The sequence below is a fragment of the Pistacia vera genome, unplaced genomic scaffold (genome assembly GCF_008641045.1).
Source record: "Pistacia vera cultivar Batoury unplaced genomic scaffold, PisVer_v2 Contig638, whole genome shotgun sequence".
Classification (NCBI taxonomy): domain Eukaryota; kingdom Viridiplantae; phylum Streptophyta; class Magnoliopsida; order Sapindales; family Anacardiaceae; genus Pistacia; species Pistacia vera.
The window spans coordinates 83,730-95,665 of NW_022196488.1; the positions used below are offsets into that span (position 1 = coordinate 83,730).

The 11,936-nt window shown below is 33.7% G+C and overlaps 1 pseudogene; it reads right to left on the reverse strand.

The window, feature by feature from the left end:
- Positions 1-8,928: 8,928 nt before the first annotated feature.
- On the reverse strand, positions 8,929-9,841 carry LOC116111446 (annotated as a pseudogene).
- Between the last annotated feature and the right edge of the window lie 2,095 nt (positions 9,842-11,936).

Genomic DNA, 11,936 nt, shown 5'->3' on the forward strand with positions numbered 1-11,936 from the left:
GATTTGCATCATTTTTCCTTGTTTGTATTTTTGTTTGGCAGCCCTGACATGGGAATTGTTCCTTTCTTGTTTCCACCACAAGTTTCTGAATTAAAGTTTATTACATCAATAAGTAGTGGTATAGAGAAAACAAACTGCTATATTATATACATAAGTAGAAACAAACATGGTGCTGGAGGTACATACATGTAAATATGCAACCTCAATTATTACATGAAGCGTTTCAGAAAGTTAAGTATGAAAATCACATGGTGAATTAATTATTCAAATTATCTGTTTCACTGCATTTGGAAAATTCTCTCTAGTTGTCAACCTAGAACTTTTTCTGAAGATCTTTCACCACGTTAGTCAACATGAAGGCCTTGGCCAGAAAATCGGATTAATGGGAGGATCTGATCCAAATACAGCGTTGGCAATGTAATGACTCCAGGGTTCTGGCTACTAAACCAGCAAAGGCAAGAGCATTTGTTTTTCCGATGTTGAATGGAAGTGAATGAGGCCAATGGGAAACACAAACACATCACCTTGTTAAGAACTTTGCTGATAAGAGTGTGTTGGATTGGAAGTGACGAAACCAACAAGAAGAGCACCCCCAGGACGACAAGAATCTCAGTGGCACGAGGATGAGTGTGAGGTGCATTTTGGCCATAAGGTGCAAAATCAATACGGACAGCGATAGCCAAGAGTGTTCAGCCCTGGAATTGATCACATTCACAGGTGTGACACTTGAACCAACTGGATTGTTTGTGTCTCCAGGCATTTTGACTGAATAGGAGAAATCCTCCGCTTTGGCGAGCTTGGGGTCCTTGCAGAACTTCCATTCACAAACACTGCATCAAACAATCAGATAAATTAATGTGCATTAATGAAAACGAAATTTAAATTTTGAAAGAATCTTAAAGGAATGTATAGAAAGAGCTAGCATTGAGTGCATACCACCGTTCAAGGGGTCATCGATGGCTACACAGAAGTCCGAAGAGGACTGGGATCAAAAGCGGAGGCAAATGAGGAAGCCAAAGCTAAGAGAACAAAAGCATGGAGAATTAAACCTTTCATTTTGATTTAGGCTGTCTTTCTCTATATTCTTGAAATATTATTGCTTTGTTTGGGATGAGAAATGCTGCAAGGGAAGCTACTCTATTATAGTGGAAATCCGGTTGAATAAGTCTTCGTTGTTTCCCTACTCGAAGCAAATGATAAGACTTGTGAAGACTGCCAAGTATTATTGGTTAGTGATTTTAATGCCCACTCATGAGTCATTCTTAACTACCAAAACAATTATTAAATGAAAGTAAAACTTTTTCTTCATTTTACATATCAAACATTTTTAATGTTTGGAAGTGGTCCTCTTTGAAAATTCATATCTCACTTGGCTGCTATTCCTTTTCTATTTCTAAAAATATCGTTGACTGAATTGCACCAAATACATGATCTATAGTGAGTGAAGTTTACAATGCTTTTTTTAAAAAAAAAAAAATTGTTGACACCAATTCTAGACACTTCATTGTGTCTGTTAGTTGGTTATAACAATATACGGAAGCTGAAACATATATTTATCATTTATTGTGATTGGATTCCCAAAATGCAAAATGGTAAGAGCTCTTCGAGATTGGTATTCAAAAACGCATATATAACCTTATTGAACGAGATATTTTTAACATGAAAAATTATGAGATAGAAGACGTTTAAATTCTTAACAAATGGATAGCCACATGTAAGGATGATTCTTTATTCTCTTCGCTCCTTGTTATATAAAATGACCAAGAAACAATGCATGATGAAATATATCTAGAGGAACGTAGCTTCGTCCACTACGAAAGTTGACAATCGACTAATATATATAGTAGTAAATTAAACAAAAGTGAATAGCATTTTCTCACCCTAATTGATAACATTACCTTGGCCGCCCCTGTTATGAAAAACTAAAATATCCCACCCATGTTTAATTTTCAATGTCAAAGCAGTTAACTATAAGAGGTATTTCGTCTTTTTAATAGCATATATAATTCTGTAATTTGTGTTTGATTGTGCATGACAACAAAAGGAATTTATTGGAGAAAAGGTAGATTTTATCATTTTGTGAGGAATAATGAAAAGGAGTTCAAATAAATTTTGTTGAATTATCTTTGGGTTTGTTACTGAAATTATATTTGTTTCCGATATATTAATTTTTTATTTCTAATTTCTTTAAGTTTTTTTTTTATTAATTTTAATATTAAAGAAAACGATTAGTTCATGCGTTGAGGGCAATTTGGTCGTTGTGCCACCTGTAGTAATGTTGGGTGGCAGAATCTATTAACGGAGGGTGGAGTATTGTTAGTGTCCCATACCAGGGGTGGCAAAGTTACACTTGATTAAGTTAGGGTGGGACAAATATCATTCACTCTTAAGACTATAACTCAAACAAGTCACAGAGCCACCGCTCCCAACCTCTACTAACCAAAGAAAAATTCGTATTAGATATTTTATTTTCTTGACTGTGTCCTAGTGACTGTGTCCTAGTGATTTAGTCTTATCCTAATTAATCAATCATCATTTGACAATTAAACGCCGTGAACCGTGATACATGTGGTGTGTACAAGCTATTCTAGACAAATAATTGGAGGAAAATACATATTAGGGTCTTAAAATCGTCTCTGCAGGTATCCGTTATGACTCTAATGTTGACCAGCACTCTCTGTTAATTTTAGATAAAGCCACTGTATTTAACTATATATAGGTGTTTTTTTTTTTCAAACGTTGAAAGAGTTTGGATTAGGTGTTTACTTGTAAAATGTAATTTGGTTATGAAGAAGACAAACAATTAAACTTTATTGACTTGGTAAAGCCATTGCTTAGAAGATAAGAACCACTATTTCACACCACTAAGATCTAGTTGTGATTGAAACAAAAAACAAATAAACTATTGGGCTATTTCCATGAGACTGAAACCAACCAGAGTGTTTGTAATGGTCTCATATATTTTATATGTATGGAACTATGGATGGACTTTCACAAGTTTAAACATAGCTTTTCTAATGATACTTTAATTTTGATAATCTTTCAGTTTTTAATATATAGTTAGATCGATATACTGTTAGAAAATTTCCTAATTGTGGGCTCACGATAATTATGATTTGGTTTGATAAAATCAGGTAAATGCATAGTCCAATGAGATATCATAATGGGCGTATATGATCATTCTAAAATTTGTCCAATACACTTCATTTTATATATTATAGGTTGATGACAAGTATGGGCTTGGGCCTATAATGGTTTTTAGAGTTTATTGGACCTCTTATGGGAGGGCTCAATAAATTGATATAAATTGGATAGGTCCCATCTCCAAAATGCGATTGTACACTAAAGCCTATTTGGAAGTCATCATTCTGGAGCATTTCTGGAAAGGAAAATTGGCCACTACTTGCAGGAAATTCAAGAAATTCAAAAGCTATGGCAGAATTAGGTTTTTTTTAATCCTTAATCTTTAAGTATGCTATAATCAATATGCAGATCTTAGGATTAATTGTTATAATTGAGTGGAATTCATGTAGAAATTCTAACATGAATTCGACTCAATATTAGAAAATTAAAACATAATTAATGGTAGCCCACATCTTAAAACAATGACCACTTTAAAATCAAATGTTTATTCACTTGGGCATTAAAAATTATTTTCTTTTCTTAAATTAAAATAAAAATAATTAATGTTGTCCAAGTGGGAGAATGTCGGAAATTTCCCAAATGTGGGCTAACATTAATTATGTTTTAATTTTAATAAAACCATGTAAATATATGTATAGTCCAATGACATTTTGTAATAAGCTAGTGATTATTGTTTTGAAAAGCCTTAGGGGGTGTTTGTCTGAGCTTATGAAAATTAGTTTATAAGCAACAAGTACTTATAAGCTAATTTAAGCTTATAAGCATTTGAAATTTTAAGCAATTACGTGTTTGGTTAAAGTACTTATAAGTGACTGATAAGAAGTTGACGTGTTTAGTAAGATGTGGCTTATAAGTACATTTTATTATAAAATGACTAAAAAATGTACTACATTAAACAAGGGTATACTATGGAATTTTAAAAGTAAACAAGGATAATATGGTAATACACTTTGTCAAACTAACTTATAAGCAGAGTGCTTATAAGCAAAAAAAAAAAAAAAAGTACCTCCCCCCAACTTTTTTTTTTTTTTTTTTTTGCTTATAAGCTCAACTTATAAGTTCAAAAAAATTATAAACAAACAGGTTAGCTTAATTTTAGAGCTTATAAGCAAGTTTCACCAACTTATAAGTTTGGATAAACACTCCCTTATACACTTCAATTTTGATTGATTTGGGTTTTGACAATATAAGTGTAGGCTACATAATTTATTGAGCTCATAATAGAAGTGCCCAATAAATTATTATTAAAAGGCTAGGTCCCTTTCCAAACCCATGATCGATTATTCCTAGTAAAATATCTAGAGTAATGTTACATGTGTAAAAAAATCTTACAAAGATTTATGTACAAAGTGATGTGGTAAAAAATAAATGGAAGAATGAATACAAAAAGTCAAACTCATCATATTTATTCTTTCATTCATTTCTTGCCACATCATTTTGTACAGAAATCTTTGTAAGATTTCTTTGTGCATCTAGCATTATTGAAATATCTATCATATTTGTGCATATCTGACAGGAAGACAAGCCTATTGATTGACAATCAATCTATTCAATTTGGAAGATCTTGTGCATTCAACAATGGGTCAAACGGGTTTGTTTAATCCCTAATTCTATTTATTTAGTATCTTATAAACTAATATGTATGTCCTGGGTTATCATTGAATTGAGACTAGATATACTGTTTTTTGTGATTAAATGATTGAAATTGCATGAATAAATTCATGTTTAAATTTATGCTATTAATCTTACATATACATGATTTATTTAACTATGTGTTTGATTTTATAACCTGGTTAGTTATGGAACACGGAAAAAAGAGTCCATTCACTTTCAACATAATTATAAGTGGTATATGCCACTAAACTATTTTTGCTTTCGATTAAAATTCAACATTCTTACCAAAACAATAAAACTAAAGAATACCAATATATTTGATGGCGACCAATTATGTTTTATGTACAAATTCATTTGTATAATGAAGATATAATTTAATGATTATTTTAATTTTAATTTATTATCATCAATTGCATGTTAGGATCAATTTTTCTCTTAAAAAGCAAGTGATCTCCTAAAGTTAAATTGTTGAAGGAGCTCGTCAAAAGAATAAAGAGAGTTGTTAAAAAAAAGGATTGACATCAAATTTCGTTAATGTAGTTGAACCGCTTTGAGTTTCTGTTGTTTTTCTCATAAAGCTTTCAAAATTATGATTCCTTCATTACTTTGGCTTAATTATATTAAAACAATATATATCTAGCCATAAAAAGGCCAATGTCTGTGACACACATGGGCGTTTGGATCATATAATATTTTATTATAAGGGTATATTATATTAAGGGAAAAAAAATCATCTTGAAGTTTATTGGGAATGTTTAGAAAATATGTTTGGTTGATTCGAATAAATTGGTGAATAATATGTTTAGTTGGAAAGATAAATGGGTGGGTATGCTATATAGATTATTAATTACCCTCCTTTTTAAATATTAATATAATAGTATTTATTATTATTATTTTTTGAATCAATTCTTTTAATCCCCTACATTTGAAATTTTCCTAAAACACCCCAGCCATATAAAACTTTAATTTATAACAAAATCACCCCCACCTACCCTAAGCCACTGCCAGCAGCCAGCCACCACCGTTGGCAGCCACCGGTAGTCGATGGAATGGTGCATGACTGGCCGTATATGGCCGGTCATGTGTCAGCAAAGCTGGAAATGGCCATGGATCACAAATCCATAGCCGGAAAACAACCATATCTATGGCCATGAAACGGCCATAGAAACGCTAGATATGGCAATTTCAGATCCATAGCCAGAAAAAGCTTTACTGGTGCACAATCGGCCAGATCCCGCCAGTCATGCATCAATACGGCGACTGAGGTTGACGGCCGGCGATGGTCTTGGGTGGCTAAGGGTATTTTGTTAACTTTTAAACTTTTTTGTAGTTATGGTGTTTTAGCTAATTTCTCAAATGTAGGGGGATTGGATTTGAGGGCAATTGTGTCCAAAATGATTTTTAATTAAGGGCAAAAAGGGTAGAAAAATCATATTACTCTGGTAATGTTTTAATAACACCCCCTAACAAGGTAATAAAACCAGCCCCCACATTACCAACAGTAAACACTATTTGCAATAAAAGATTATAGTAATATTTTATTACTTGCAAACCAAACACAGGAATCTTGCAAAATAAATGAAAATTACCCCCGTTATCTTATTTACCCCCAATCCAAATGGCCACATAATGTAATGAACAGATGTAGACATTGTAAAAAAAAAATAAACTTACTTTTTTTTTTTTTTTTTCCTATAGAACCAATACATGATTTTTATCATTCAATTTTGTTTTTTCCAAACTGAAAAGCTAATTTATTCTTGAAAAAAAAAAAAACGGTTGTGTTCCCTTGGAGTAAGTTACGTAAGCTAATTAATCATAGATGAAAGACAGTGGCACTATTCCAAATAGAAAACAACCAAAATTTAACATGCATGAGCTCAACATGAGAAGGCAAACAAACCAGGCTGAAAAACACCATTAAAGCTATGGAGAATTGCTCCACAAACCTCTCCCCTTATGGATGGATGGCAAACCTTTTAGTCATTGGGTTAACTATACCTAAGGGTCTTGTGTTTGAGTCATGGGAAAGGCAAGTACCAGGTTTACCCAAAAAAAACTGCTCCACAACTACAAGGGGATGAGCCTGGAGTCATGGGCTTCCTTTACCAAGGTCTCTAGTATTAAGATTCAATTTAAGCAACATTGCAAGTTTTATAACTTTACCAAGTTGATTAAACTTATGTGGAATGGGTTAACATGTTCATTTGTGCTTATAGGTTGGCTCATTTATCATCAACATAAACTAAACATTCATGGCATAATGTAAAGCACACAAATCAATTTTACATAGTTCAGCAACCTGCCTACATTCATAGGACCAAGTCCAAACAAAGCTAATCCACTATGATAAATATTTATAGTTCAACTACAAAGCCAAAGTTAAGAATCAGTTGTAAGAACACTCCCTGTTGTCACAACACTTCAAACTTCACCATTTGATTAAACTTCTAACTACCACAGCAAGCTTCCCACCAGGATACAACTTGGATAGCCTTGAACTCCACTAAGACTTCAACACCAAAGACGCACTTCAGCTCCAACAGCTCAAAACTCCTTCAAGCACTCAACAGTGGAACCACATTCCAAACATACCCAAACAAACAAAGGTTAAACAAGGTATGTTTAAGCTTACCAAATCATATAAAACCTGATTAAAAATAAAGAAAACCTCAAAGGATATTTAGAGAATTATCAGAGGTATATTCAGGCTCAAAATACAATGTAGGATTGAAGACGAATATAAAGAAAACTTGTTCAACAATGCAAAAGACACCCAGCCGACAAGCTCTTACATGTTTAACTATTTTGAGAAAGTTTTCACCTGCTTTCTTGGGACCACTCTGAAAAACTAAACAATTTCTAGTACACCATCTGAGTTACTGACATATGTACATGGACCACTCACACATATCTCAGGTCAAGAGAAAATCCTAACATCTAATAGAGACACGACATGTGTAATAAAAAAATTGATTAGGTGATTGTCTTCACACTAACACTAAGTGTCATGACATCAAAAGACTATAAAATGATTGTGCCTAAACAGTGTGATGTTGTGACATCAAAACTTAGTGTAGCCACACAGAATTTATAAGTTGACAAAAGTATTTACAAACATGCTTAATTATTAATCACTTGCAAAATTTGTCTAACCGTTCAACATTCAAGTAATTAAGTATGTGGGGAAATGTTAGCCTATATAGCTTGTTGATTGCACAGTTATTCTTTAATTTTTCTATTGAATTTCACATTCTAATCTCTCTTTAAGGATTTTCATAGAGCCTAGAGAGCCCTTCCTTTTTATGATATCTTTAGAACATGTTGATGCGTGATTTTGACACCAACGAAAAGCACGTGTGAAATGCTGTGCGAACCCAGAAGATACACGTGAATGTAACAGATAAAGAGATAGTAAATGCAATGGAGACAGTTATTAAAGTGGTTCGGATGCTAAGGTAGCAAGTCCTACGTCCACTGATACTTATATAGATGATAAAGGTCAGGTCGCCTTTAGCTGACTGACTTTACAATAATGTTACAAGGTATCAAATGCTGAGAATTCTAGGGAAAGAGAGAGTAATTAATCAAGCGTAAAATATGCCAATCCCCTTTAATGAGAGAGAAGCTCCCATTTTATAGTGGGATGCCTTGAGGTAATGATCACTAAATCTATAAGTTGGTGGGATTATCCGTGTAAATCCTTCTTTATGTCACATTGCCCACCTTCCAGAGTGATTTGCACGATTTAGAGCAGGGATTGGACACGTGGGAGCACCACAGCTCTTGACTAGCCTGATGCGCACCCACTATCCTGACGGACGCAGGCTGTGGTTGTTCCAATGATCTGACTTTTGTGGGCTGAATGGACCTGACGTCAGCCCTTGTATTTTTTAGGCATAACAGAACAACTTATAACAATGAGAAACTTTGAATGAATATACTAGTGCACATAAAATTCATCCTAAGTACATACAACATGTTACTAGTTTCTTACAAAAGAAAATATATATTTTCAAAGCAATCGAGTTTATTGACTAAGCTATAGGAAATCCTAGTATTTATGGAATCCATTTATCAATCATATTTTGTTTTCACATCATAAAAATGTATCTATATTATGAATTATATAGATATTTGCGATAGAGAAGAGAGAAATAAAAGGAACGATGTTATATCACTAACTGAAACAAACAAATTGGGTCGAGGCACATATAAATGTGTAACCACTTTATTACAACATTGTAACAATAAAATAGGCAAGCGTTATTCAAATTATAGAAGGTAATTCACTGCATTTGACACATTTCTCTAATCATCTGTCTAGAATTTCGCCTGGAGATCTTTCACCACTTTTACGTCCAACTGGAAAGCCTTGGCAAGAAAATCTGGATTAATTGGAGGATTTGACCCAAACACAGCGTCCGCAATAGTAATGACACCGGGGTTCTGGCTGCTCAAACCAGCAAAGGCAAGAGCATTTGTTTTTCCGATATTGAATTGAAAGTGAATGAGACCAATGGGGAAGACGAACACGTCACCTTTGTTAAGAACTTTGCTAATAAGTGTGTTGTTAGGATTGGAAGTGACGAAACCAACAAGAAGAGTACCCTCCAGAACTACAAGAATCTCAGTGGCACGAGGGTGAGTGTGAGGTGGGTTTTGGCCATAAGGAGCAAAGTCAATACGGGCAGCTGAAATGCCAAGAGTGTTAAAGTCCTGGAATTTGATCGACATTCACAGCGCTAACATTTGAACCAACTGGATTGTTTGTGTCTCCAGGCATTTTAACTGAAAAGTAGAAGTCCCCAGCTTTGGCGAGCTTGGGGTCCTTGCAGAACTTCCCATTCACAAACACTGCATCAAACAATCAAATCAGCAAGAATTAGCCTAGTTACATATTGGAAAAGAGTTAAGACTGTTTGTATTAATATACAGAAAGAGAATTGAGTAAACATATACCAGCGCTCTTTGGTTCATCTATGGCTACACAGAAGTCCTGAAGAGGACTGGGATCAAATGCGGAAGCCAGTGAGGAAGCCAAGGCCAAGAGGACGAAAGGCAAAAGGAAACTTTTCATTGTGATTAGGCTAGTTAGCTACGAACTCAATTCTTCAAGGATAGACATTGCTTGGTGAGTGGTGAGAAATGCTGCAAGGCCAGCTAATGTATTTATATACGAAATCCATTGAACTGGTCTTTATTGTTTCCCCTACTCCAAAGCAGATGAGGAAGACTTCCAAATTAGAGTCATTCTCTATTAACACAAAACACAATTTCAAATCTTGATTGAGTAAAATTTTTCTTCACTGCTTGAATCAATCCGAGTTTGATGCACGGACATGGTCCTCTATCGTTCATATCTTAACTGGGGCAGCTAATATATAGTGCAGTAATGTCTTTCTTTTTCTTTTCTTTTTTGAAATCTTCATTGGCTGAAGCACCAACATAATCTAGAAGAATGAACGAAGTTCCCACTGATATTTATCGATGAAAATTCTGACACAGCACTATACAAAAAACAGTTGCATCATAAATTAATGTCTCCTATTTATTGCATAATATTCATATAATTAATTTAATTACTTAGCGGTTTTTATCATTTGAGTGAATGCTTTCTAGATTTACGATATTTGGCCTCACATATTCGTTATTGAATATCATGCTTTCTATTGGAAGGTTATTTAGCTGCCATGTGCTTCACGTTATCGGATAAAGGTCCAATTTTCAGTCGGACCGGTCGATCCGGTCCAGGTCTTAAAACAATAGAAGAAACTAAAATTTGGTGACACGTTATATAATTATACTAATATAATATATAACAGTTCTAGATATAGCCATACAGGAAGAATTGCCAACAGGTCACACGTAATCTGGTCTACATTGACTCTAAGGTTTTCCTTTATGAGACACAAGAGTCTTTTTATGTATTTCATTGTTCAATTACAATTTGAAATGTCAAACATGAAAATTTTATTTTTCTGATTAATTCAATAATTGGAGAGACTTTGTTTTAAACATTTTTACTTTGACTTAGAGATATAATCTCACAATGTTTGAACATATTGAAATTCATAAGGTCGGTTAGTCCCCATATAATGTAAACTCAGTCATCCAAGATAGATGTTGAACAGGTATAATTGGAAAACAATATAGAGAAATCATTTTGGTCTATGCAAGCAGTTGGAAACAGGAAAATTATCATTAGTTGCAAATGTGAAAGAGTTGGATAAGGTTCTTGCTTGTACCTCCAGATTTTTTCGTTATGGAATAAATACACAATTGAAAATGAAACTTTATTGACTTGGTAAAAATAATCAACCCTTTCTGACTTTGGTAATATTAGAAAAGAGTAAACGACTTTTTCCCACCCAAGGTTTACCCTAATGACACTTTTCCACCAAAAAAAAAAATTTTAAAATACCACTTTCTCACTCAAACTTAATATTCCGTTACTATTTAAAGTTGATTTTGGCTGATTTTAATGGTAAAAATTATCTCCGTCACCCCCATTTGAACCTTCGGTATCCTATCTACAAAACCCCTATCACTCCAACACCTGATTTCTCGCCAATTGTCAGCTACCGCAAAGCTAGGGTTTTATGTTCTTAGCTAATTTTTGGTCAATTCCAATGGCAAATATTCAATCGGTCACCACCATTCGATCCACTAGCCTCTACTCTACAAAAACCCCTCGTACCCTGACTCTTAGTAATTCGCTGAACGCCGACTGAGAAAGTAAAGTGTATTTTGGGTATTAAATGAATATAAACTTTGGGTGAGCAAGTGATATTTTCAAACTTTTTTGGATGGGAAAGTGTTAAGGCAAACCTGGAAAAAGTCGTTTACTCGATTAGAAAACTATCAGACAAGTCACAATATGCTATTACTTAACAAGACATCCATGCGTTGAAGTCTTATTATTTTTGAAAATGAATTAAAGCGTGCATCAACCAAACCACTTTGTCACACAAATTTCAGAACTTCTGTTCCGCTATCAAAATATATCATTTTTAGTTATGTACGATTCAAACACAATTAATCCTATCAAAAGCAGCAAAAAATAAAATAAAATAAAATAAAATATTGACTACAAAACTTTCTGTGTAGTTTGTAAGAATTGTTTCCAAAATTGTTTACGAAAACTCATGGCTGTAATTTTTTAATCCATTACTTTT